At 50.1% G+C, this 7,500-nt stretch overlaps 20 non-coding genes and 1 pseudogene across 20 annotated transcripts in view; all 21 read right to left on the reverse strand.

Annotated features, from left to right (window-relative positions):
- Positions 1-91, reverse strand: part of LOC128477198 (5S ribosomal RNA) — a 119-nt gene extending 28 nt beyond the window's left edge. Inside the window, exon 1 of the ribosomal RNA XR_008348180.1 lies at positions 1-91. This exon is cut by the window's left edge and continues 28 nt beyond it. This is a non-coding gene — a ribosomal RNA (5S ribosomal RNA).
- Positions 92-337: 246 nt separating this feature from the next.
- Positions 338-456, reverse strand: LOC128476144 (5S ribosomal RNA). Its single transcript, XR_008347167.1, has one exon. It is a non-coding gene; the product is annotated as a 5S ribosomal RNA (ribosomal RNA).
- Positions 457-710: 254 nt separating this feature from the next.
- On the reverse strand, positions 711-829 carry LOC128478072 (5S ribosomal RNA). Its single transcript, XR_008349011.1, has one exon. It is a non-coding gene; the product is annotated as a 5S ribosomal RNA (ribosomal RNA).
- Positions 830-1,068: 239 nt separating this feature from the next.
- Positions 1,069-1,187, reverse strand: LOC128476595 (5S ribosomal RNA). Its single transcript, XR_008347601.1, has one exon. It is a non-coding gene; the product is annotated as a 5S ribosomal RNA (ribosomal RNA).
- Positions 1,188-1,412: 225 nt separating this feature from the next.
- LOC128480400 (uncharacterized) lies at positions 1,413-1,521 on the reverse strand (annotated as a pseudogene).
- Positions 1,522-1,854: 333 nt separating this feature from the next.
- LOC128477651 (5S ribosomal RNA) lies at positions 1,855-1,973 on the reverse strand. The gene has a single exon (XR_008348613.1). It is a non-coding gene; the product is annotated as a 5S ribosomal RNA (ribosomal RNA).
- A 240-nt stretch (positions 1,974-2,213) lies between these two features.
- On the reverse strand, positions 2,214-2,332 carry LOC128478512 (5S ribosomal RNA). Its single transcript, XR_008349427.1, has one exon. It is a non-coding gene; the product is annotated as a 5S ribosomal RNA (ribosomal RNA).
- A 252-nt stretch (positions 2,333-2,584) lies between these two features.
- On the reverse strand, positions 2,585-2,703 carry LOC128476778 (5S ribosomal RNA). The gene has a single exon (XR_008347775.1). It is a non-coding gene; the product is annotated as a 5S ribosomal RNA (ribosomal RNA).
- A 212-nt stretch (positions 2,704-2,915) lies between these two features.
- LOC128476145 (5S ribosomal RNA) lies at positions 2,916-3,034 on the reverse strand. Its single transcript, XR_008347168.1, has one exon. It is a non-coding gene; the product is annotated as a 5S ribosomal RNA (ribosomal RNA).
- A 239-nt stretch (positions 3,035-3,273) lies between these two features.
- Positions 3,274-3,392, reverse strand: LOC128478888 (5S ribosomal RNA). The gene has a single exon (XR_008349786.1). It is a non-coding gene; the product is annotated as a 5S ribosomal RNA (ribosomal RNA).
- Positions 3,393-3,617: 225 nt separating this feature from the next.
- LOC128477112 (5S ribosomal RNA) lies at positions 3,618-3,736 on the reverse strand. Its single transcript, XR_008348097.1, has one exon. It is a non-coding gene; the product is annotated as a 5S ribosomal RNA (ribosomal RNA).
- A 254-nt stretch (positions 3,737-3,990) lies between these two features.
- Positions 3,991-4,109, reverse strand: LOC128476146 (5S ribosomal RNA). Its single transcript, XR_008347169.1, has one exon. It is a non-coding gene; the product is annotated as a 5S ribosomal RNA (ribosomal RNA).
- A 251-nt stretch (positions 4,110-4,360) lies between these two features.
- On the reverse strand, positions 4,361-4,479 carry LOC128476148 (5S ribosomal RNA). Its single transcript, XR_008347170.1, has one exon. It is a non-coding gene; the product is annotated as a 5S ribosomal RNA (ribosomal RNA).
- A 213-nt stretch (positions 4,480-4,692) lies between these two features.
- On the reverse strand, positions 4,693-4,811 carry LOC128477652 (5S ribosomal RNA). Its single transcript, XR_008348614.1, has one exon. It is a non-coding gene; the product is annotated as a 5S ribosomal RNA (ribosomal RNA).
- Positions 4,812-5,033: 222 nt separating this feature from the next.
- On the reverse strand, positions 5,034-5,152 carry LOC128477653 (5S ribosomal RNA). The gene has a single exon (XR_008348615.1). It is a non-coding gene; the product is annotated as a 5S ribosomal RNA (ribosomal RNA).
- A 252-nt stretch (positions 5,153-5,404) lies between these two features.
- LOC128477502 (5S ribosomal RNA) lies at positions 5,405-5,523 on the reverse strand. The gene has a single exon (XR_008348471.1). It is a non-coding gene; the product is annotated as a 5S ribosomal RNA (ribosomal RNA).
- Positions 5,524-5,738: 215 nt separating this feature from the next.
- On the reverse strand, positions 5,739-5,857 carry LOC128476149 (5S ribosomal RNA). Its single transcript, XR_008347171.1, has one exon. It is a non-coding gene; the product is annotated as a 5S ribosomal RNA (ribosomal RNA).
- A 245-nt stretch (positions 5,858-6,102) lies between these two features.
- Positions 6,103-6,221, reverse strand: LOC128476150 (5S ribosomal RNA). The gene has a single exon (XR_008347172.1). It is a non-coding gene; the product is annotated as a 5S ribosomal RNA (ribosomal RNA).
- Positions 6,222-6,457: 236 nt separating this feature from the next.
- On the reverse strand, positions 6,458-6,576 carry LOC128476151 (5S ribosomal RNA). Its single transcript, XR_008347173.1, has one exon. It is a non-coding gene; the product is annotated as a 5S ribosomal RNA (ribosomal RNA).
- A 252-nt stretch (positions 6,577-6,828) lies between these two features.
- Positions 6,829-6,947, reverse strand: LOC128477654 (5S ribosomal RNA). Its single transcript, XR_008348616.1, has one exon. It is a non-coding gene; the product is annotated as a 5S ribosomal RNA (ribosomal RNA).
- Positions 6,948-7,163: 216 nt separating this feature from the next.
- LOC128479291 (5S ribosomal RNA) lies at positions 7,164-7,282 on the reverse strand. The gene has a single exon (XR_008350174.1). It is a non-coding gene; the product is annotated as a 5S ribosomal RNA (ribosomal RNA).
- Between the last annotated feature and the right edge of the window lie 218 nt (positions 7,283-7,500).

Below are 7,500 nucleotides of genomic sequence, written 5' to 3' on the forward strand. Positions count from 1 at the left end.
GTCTCCCATCCAGGTACTAACCAGGCCCAACCCTGCTTAGCTTCCGAGATCAGACGAGATCGGGCGCTTTCAGGGTGGCATGGCCGCAGGTGTGAAAGTTTTTTATTTTACTTCTCTTATTCTGTTGCTGCTGCTGCTGCTGCTGCTGCTGCTGCTGCTGCTGCTGCTGCTGCTGCTGCTGCTGCTGCTGCTGCTGCTGCTTGTCGTCAGACAAAAAGAATTATAAGCCCTGGGACAGGACAGAGAAGGTGAGATGGTTCAAATAAGGGTTTAAAGCTTTGATGATGAGCAAGAAACATGGCAAAAAGCTCTCCCCGGACTGTGAGAAAAAATTAAAAGCCTACAACACCTGGTATTCCCAGGCGGTCTCCCATCCAGGTACTAACCAGGCCCAACCCTGCTTAGCTTCCGAGATCAGACGAGATCGGGCGCTTTCAGGGTGGTATGGCCGCAGGTGTGAAAGTTTTTTATTTTACTTCTCTTATTCTGTTGCTGCTGCTGCTGCTGCTGCTGCTGCTGCTGCTGCTGCTGCTGCTGCTGCTGCTGCTGCTGCTGCTGCTGCTGCTGCTGCTTGTCGTCAGACAAAAAGAATTATAAGCCCTGGGACAGGACAGAGAAGGTGAGAAGGTTCAAATAAGGGTTTAAAGCTTTGATGATGAGCAAGAAACACATGGCAAAAAGCTCTCCCCGGACTGTGAGAAAAAATTAAAAGCCTACAACACCTGGTATTCCCAGGCGGTCTCCCATCCAGGTACTAACCAGGCCCAACCCTGCTTAGCTTCTGAGATCAGACGAGATCGGGCGCTTTCAGGGTGGTATGGCCGCAGGTGTGAAAGTTTTTTATTTTACTTCTCTTATTCTGTTGCTGCTGCTGCTGCTGCTGCTGCTGCTGCTGCTGCTGCTGCTGCTGCTGCTGCTGCTGCTGCTGCTTGTCGTCAGACAAAAAGAATTATAAGCCCTGGGACAGGACAGAGAAGGTGAGAAGGTTCAAATAAGGGTTTAAAGCTTTGATGATGAGCAAGAAACACATGGCAAAAAGCTCTCCCCGGACTGTGAGAAAAAATTAAAAGCCTACAACACCTGGTATTCCCAGGCGGTCTCCCATCCAGGTACTAACCAGGCCCAACCCTGCTTAGCTTCCGAGATCAGACGAGATCGGGCGCTTCCAGGGTGGTATGGCCGCAGGTGTGAAAGTTTTTTATTTTACTTCTCTTATTCTGCTGCTGCTGCTGCTGCTGCTGCTGCTGCTGCTGCTGCTGCTGCTGCTGCTGCTGCTTGTCGTCAGACAGAAAGAATTATAAGCCCTGGGACAGGACAGAGAAGGTGAGAAGGTTCAAATAAGGGTTTAAAGCTTTGATGATGAGCAAGAAACACATGGCAAAAAGCTCTCCCCGGACTGTGAGAAAAGAAAAAGCTTACAACACCTGGTATTCCCAGGCGGTCTCCCATCCAGGTACTAACCAGGCCCAACCCTGCTTAGCTTCCGAGATCAGGCGCTTTCAGGGTGGTATGGCCGCAGGTGTGAAAGTTTTTTATTTTACTTCTCTTATTCTGCTGCTGCTGCTGCTGCTGCTGCTGCTGCTGCTGCTGCTGCTGCTGCTGCTGCTGCTGCTGCTGCTGCTGCTGCTGCTGCTGCTGCTGCTGCTGCTGCTGCTGCTGCTGCTGCTGCTGCTGCTGCTGCTGCTGCTGCTGCTGCTGCTGCTGCTGCTGCTGCTGCTTGTCGTCAGACAAAAAGAATTATAAGCCCTGGGACAGGACAGAGAAGGTGAGAAGGTTCAAATAAGGGTTTAAAGCTTTGATGATGAGCAAGAAACACATGGCAAAAAGCTCTCCCCGGACTGTGAGAAAAGAAAAAGCTTACAACACCTGGTATTCCCAGGCGGTCTCCCATCCAGGTACTAACCAGGCCCAACCCTGCTTAGCTTCCGAGATCAGACGAGATCGGGCGCTTTCAGGGTGGTATGGCCGCAGGTGTGAAAGTTTTTTATTTTACTTCTCTTATTCTGTTGCTGCTGCTGCTGCTGCTGCTGCTGCTGCTGCTGCTGCTGCTGCTGCTGCTGCTGCTGCTGCTGCTGCTTGTCGTCAGACAAAAAGAATTATAAGCCCTGGGACAGGACAGAGAAGGTGAGAAGGTTCAAATAAGGGTTTAAAGCTTTGATGATAAGCAAGAAACACATGGCAAAAAGCTCTCCCCGGACTGTGAGAAAAGAAAAAGACTACAACACCTGGTATTCCCAGGCGGTCTCCCATCCAGGTACTAACCAGGCCCAACCCTGCTTAGCTTCCGAGATCAGACGAGATCGGGCGCTTTCATGGTGGTATGGCCGCAGGTGTGAAAGATTTTTATTTTACTTCTCTTATTCTGTTGCTGTTGCTGTTGCTGCTGCTGCTGCTGCTGCTGCTGCTGCTGCTGCTGCTGCTGCTGCTGCTGCTGCTGCTGCTGCTGCTTGTCGTCAGACAGAAAGAATTATAAGCCCTGGGACAGGACAGAGAAGGTGAGAAGGTTCAAATAAGGGTTTAAAGCTTTGATGATGAGCAAGAAACACATGGCAAAAAGCTCTCCCCGGACTGTGAGAAAAGAAAAAGCCTACAACACCTGGTATTCCCAGGCGGTCTCCCATCCAGGTACTAACCAGGCCCAACCCTGCTTAGCTTCCGAGATCAGACGAGATCGGGCGCTTTCAGGGAGGTATGGCCGCAGGTGTGAAAGCTCTTTATTTTACTTTTCCTATTCTGTTGCTGCTGCTGCTGCTGCTGCTGCTGCTGCTGCTGCTGCTTGTCGTCAGACAGAAAGAATTATAAGCCCTGGGACAGGACAGAGAAGGTGAGAAGGTTCAAATAAGGGTTTAAAGCTTTGATGATGAGCAAGAAACACATGGCAAAAAGCTCTCCCCGGACTGTGAGAAAAAATTAAAAGCCTACAACACCTGGTATTCCCAGGCGGTCTCCCATCCAGGTACTAACCAGGCCCAACCCTGCTTAGCTTCCGAGATCAGACGAGATCGGGCGCTTTCAGGGTGGTATGGCCGCAGGTGTGAAAGTTTTTTATTTTACTTCTCTTATTCTGTTGCTGCTGCTGCTGCTGCTGCTGCTGCTGCTGCTGCTGCTGCTGCTGCTGCTGCTGCTGCTGCTGCTTGTCGTCAGACAAAAAGAATTATAAGCCCTGGGACAGGACAGAGAAGGTGAGAAGGTTCAAATAAGGGTTTAAAGCTTTGATGATGAGCAAGAAACACATGGCAAAAAGCTCTCCCCGGACTGTGAGAAAAAATTAAAAGCCTACAACACCTGGTATTCCCAGGCGGTCTCCCATCCAGGTACTAACCAGGCCCAACCCTGCTTAGCTTCCAAGATCAGACGAGATCAGGCGCTTTCAGGGTGGTATGGCCGCAGATGTGAAAGTTTTTTATTTTACTTCTCTTATTCTGTTGCTGCTGCTGCTGCTGCTGCTGCTGCTGCTGCTGCTGCTGCTGCTGCTGCTGCTTGTCGTCAGACAAAAAGAATTATAAGCCCTGGGACAGGACAGAGAAGGTGAGATGGTTCAAATAAGGGTTTAAAGCTTTGATGATGAGCAAGAAACATGGCAAAAAGCTCTCCCCGGACTGTGAGAAAAAATTAAAAGCCTACAACACCTGGTATTCCCAGGCGGTCTCCCATCCCGGTACTAACCAGGCCCAACCCTGCTTAGCTTCCGAGATCAGACGAGATCGGGCGCTTTCAGGGTGGTATGGCCGCAGGTGTGAAAGTTTTTTATTTTACTTCTCTTATTCTGTTGCTGCTGCTGCTGCTGCTGCTGCTGCTGCTGCTGCTGCTGCTGCTGCTGCTGCTGCTGCTGCTGCTGCTGCTGCTGCTGCTTGTCGTCAGACAAAAAGAATTATAAGCCCTGGGACAGGACAGAGAAGGTGAGAAGGTTCAAATAAGGGTTTAAAGCTTTGATGATGAGCAAGAAACACATGGCAAAAAGCTCTCCCCGGACTGTGAGAAAAAATTAAAAGCCTACAACACCTGGTATTCCCAGGCGGTCTCCCATCCAGGTACTAACCAGGCCCAACCCTGCTTAGCTTCCGAGATCAGACGAGATCGGGCGCTTTCAGGGTGGTATGGCCGCAGGTGTGAAAGTTTTTTATTTTACTTCTCTTATTCTGTTGCTGCTGCTGCTGCTGCTGCTGCTGCTGCTGCTGCTGCTGCTGCTGCTGCTGCTGCTGCTGCTGCTGCTGCTGCTGCTTGTCGTCAGACAAAAAGAATTATAAGCCCTGGGACAGGACAGAGAAGGTGAGAAGGTTCAAATAAGGGTTTAAAGCTTTGATGATGAGCAAGAAACACATGGCAAAAAGCTCTCCCCGGACTGTGAGAAAAAATTAAAAGCCTACAACACCTGGTATTCCCAGGCGGTCTCCCATCCAGGTACTAACCAGGCCCAACCCTGCTTAGCTTCCGAGATCAGACGAGATCGGGCGCTTTCAGGGTGGTATGGCCGCAGGTGTGAAAGTTTTTTATTTTACTTCTCTTATTCTGCTGCTGCTGCTGCTGCTGCTGCTGCTGCTGCTGCTGCTGCTGCTTGTCGTCAGACAGAAAGAATTATAAGCCCTGGGACAGGACAGAGAAGGTGAGAAGGTTCAAATAAGGGTTTAAAGCTTTGATGATGAGCAAGAAACACATGGCAAAAAGCTCTCCCCGGACTGTGAGAAAAGAAAAAGCTTACAACACCTGGTATTCCCAGGCGGTCTCCCATCCAGGTACTAACCAGGCCCAACCCTGCTTAGCTTCCGAGATCAGACGAGATCGGGCGCTTTCAGGGTGGTATGGCCGCAGGTGTGAAAGTTTTTTATTTTACTTCTCTTATTCTGTTGCTGCTGCTGCTGCTGCTGCTGCTGCTGCTGCTGCTGCTGCTGCTGCTGCTTGTCGTCAGACAAAAAGAATTATAAGCCCTGGGACAGGACAGAGAAGGTGAGAAGGTTCAAATAAGGGTTTAAAGCTTTGATGATGAGCAAGAAACACATGGCAAAAAGCTCTCCCCGGACTGTGAGAAAAGAAAAAGCTTACAACACCTGGTATTCCCAGGCGGTCTCCCATCCAGGTACTAACCAGGCCCAACCCTGCTTAGCTTCCGAGATCAGACGAGATCGGGCGCTTTCAGGGTGGTATGGCCGCAGGTGTGAAAGTTTTTTATTTTACTTCTCTTATTCTGTTGCTGCTGCTGCTGCTGCTGCTGCTGCTGCTGCTGCTGCTGCTGCTGCTGCTGCTGCTGCTGCTGCTGCTGCTGCTGCTGCTTGTCGTCAGACAAAAAGAATTATAAGCCCTGGGACAGGACAGAGAAGGTGAGAAGGTTCAAATAAGGGTTTAAAGCTTTGATGATAAGCAAGAAACACATGGCAAAAAGCTCTCCCCGGACTGTGAGAAAAGAAAAAGACTACAACACCTGGTATTCCCAGGCGGTCTCCCATCCAGGTACTAACCAGGCCCAACCCTGCTTAGCTTCCGAGATCAGACGAGATCGGGCGCTTTCAGGGAGGTATGGCCGCAGGTGTGAAAGCTCTTTATTTTACTTTTCCTATTCTGTTGCTGCTGCTGCTGCTGCTGCTGCTGCTGCTGCTGCTGCTGCTTGTCGTCAGACAGAAAGAATTATAAGCCCTGGGACAGGACAGAGAAGGTGAGAAGGTTCAAATAAGGGTTTAAAGCTTTGATGATGAGCAAGAAACACATGGCAAAAAGCTCTCCCCGGACTGTGAGAAAAAATTAAAAGCCTACAACACCTGGTATTCCCAGGCGGTCTCCCATCCAGGTACTAACCAGGCCCAACCCTGCTTAGCTTCCGAGATCAGACGAGATCGGGCGCTTTCAGGGTGGTATGGCCGCAGGTGTGAAAGTTTTTTATTTTACTTCTCTTATTCTGTTGCTGCTGCTGCTGCTGCTGCTGCTGCTGCTGCTGCTGCTGCTGCTGCTGCTGCTGCTGCTGCTGCTGCTGCTTGTCGTCAGACAAAAAGAATTATAAGCCCTGGGACAGGACAGAGAAGGTGAGAAGGTTCAAATAAGGGTTTAAAGCTTTGATGATGAGCAAGAAACACATGGCAAAAAGCTCTCCCCGGACTGTGAGAAAAAATTAAAAGCCTACAACACCTGGTATTCCCAGGCGGTCTCCCATCCAGGTACTAACCAGGCCCAACCCTGCTTAGCTTCCGAGATCAGACGAGATCGGGCGCTTTCAGGGTGGTATGGCCGCAGGTGTGAAAGTTTTTTATTTTACTTCTCTTATTCTGTTGCTGCTGCTGCTGCTGCTGCTGCTGCTGCTGCTGCTGCTGCTGCTGCTGCTGCTGCTGCTGCTTGTCGTCAGACAAAAAGAATTATAAGCCCTGGGACAGGACAGAGAAGGTGAGAAGGTTCAAATAAGGGTTTAAAGCTTTGATGATGAGCAAGAAACACATGGCAAAAAGCTCTCCCCGGACTGTGAGAAAAAATTAAAAGCCTACAACACCTGGTATTCCCAGGCGGTCTCCCATCCAGGTACTAACCAGGCCCAACCCTGCTTAGCTTCCGAGATCAGACGAGATCGGGCGCTTTCAGGGTGGTATGGCCGCAGGTGTGAAAGTTTTTTATTTTACTTCTCTTATTCTGCTGCTGCTGCTGCTGCTGCTGCTGCTGCTGCTGCTGCTGCTGCTGCTGCTGCTGCTGCTGCTGCTGCTGCTGCTGCTGCTGCTTGTCGTCAGACAGAAAGAATTATAAGCCCTGGGACAGGACAGAGAAGGTGAGAAGGTTCAAATAAGGGTTTAAAGCTTTGATGATGAGCAAGAAACACATGGCAAAAAGCTCTCCCCGGACTGTGAGAAAAGAAAAAGCTTACAACACCTGGTATTCCCAGGCGGTCTCCCATCCAGGTACTAACCAGGCCCAACCCTGCTTAGCTTCCGAGATCAGACGAGATCGGGCGCTTTCAGGGTGGTATGGCCGCAGGTGTGAAAGTTTTTTATTTTACTTCTCTTATTCTGTTGCTGCTGCTGCTGCTGCTGCTGCTGCTGCTGCTGCTGCTGCTGCTTGTCGTCAGACAAAAAGAATTATAAGCCCTGGGACAGGACAGAGAAGGTGAGAAGGTTCAAATAAGGGTTTAAAGCTTTGATGATAAGCAAGAAACACATGGCAAAAAGCTCTCCCCGGACTGTGAGAAAAGAAAAAGACTACAACACCTGGTATCCCCAGGCGGTCTCCCATCCAGGTACTAACCAGGCCCAACCCTGCTTAGCTTCCGAGATCAGACGAGATCGGGCGCTTTCATGGTGGTATGGCCGCAGGTGTGAAAGATTTTTATTTTACTTCTCTTATTCTGTTGCTGCTGCTGCTGCTGCTGCTGCTGCTGCTGCTGCTGCTGCTGCTGCTGCTGCTGCTGCTGCTGCTGCTGCTTGTCGTCAGACAGAAAGAATTATAAGCCCTGGGACAGGACAGAGAAGGTGAGAAGGTTCAAATAAGGGTTTAAAGCTTTGATGATGAGCAAGAAACACATGGCAAAAAGCT

This window comes from Spea bombifrons, chromosome 2 (genome assembly GCF_027358695.1).
Source record: "Spea bombifrons isolate aSpeBom1 chromosome 2, aSpeBom1.2.pri, whole genome shotgun sequence".
Classification (NCBI taxonomy): Eukaryota; Metazoa; Chordata; class Amphibia; order Anura; family Pelobatidae; genus Spea; species Spea bombifrons.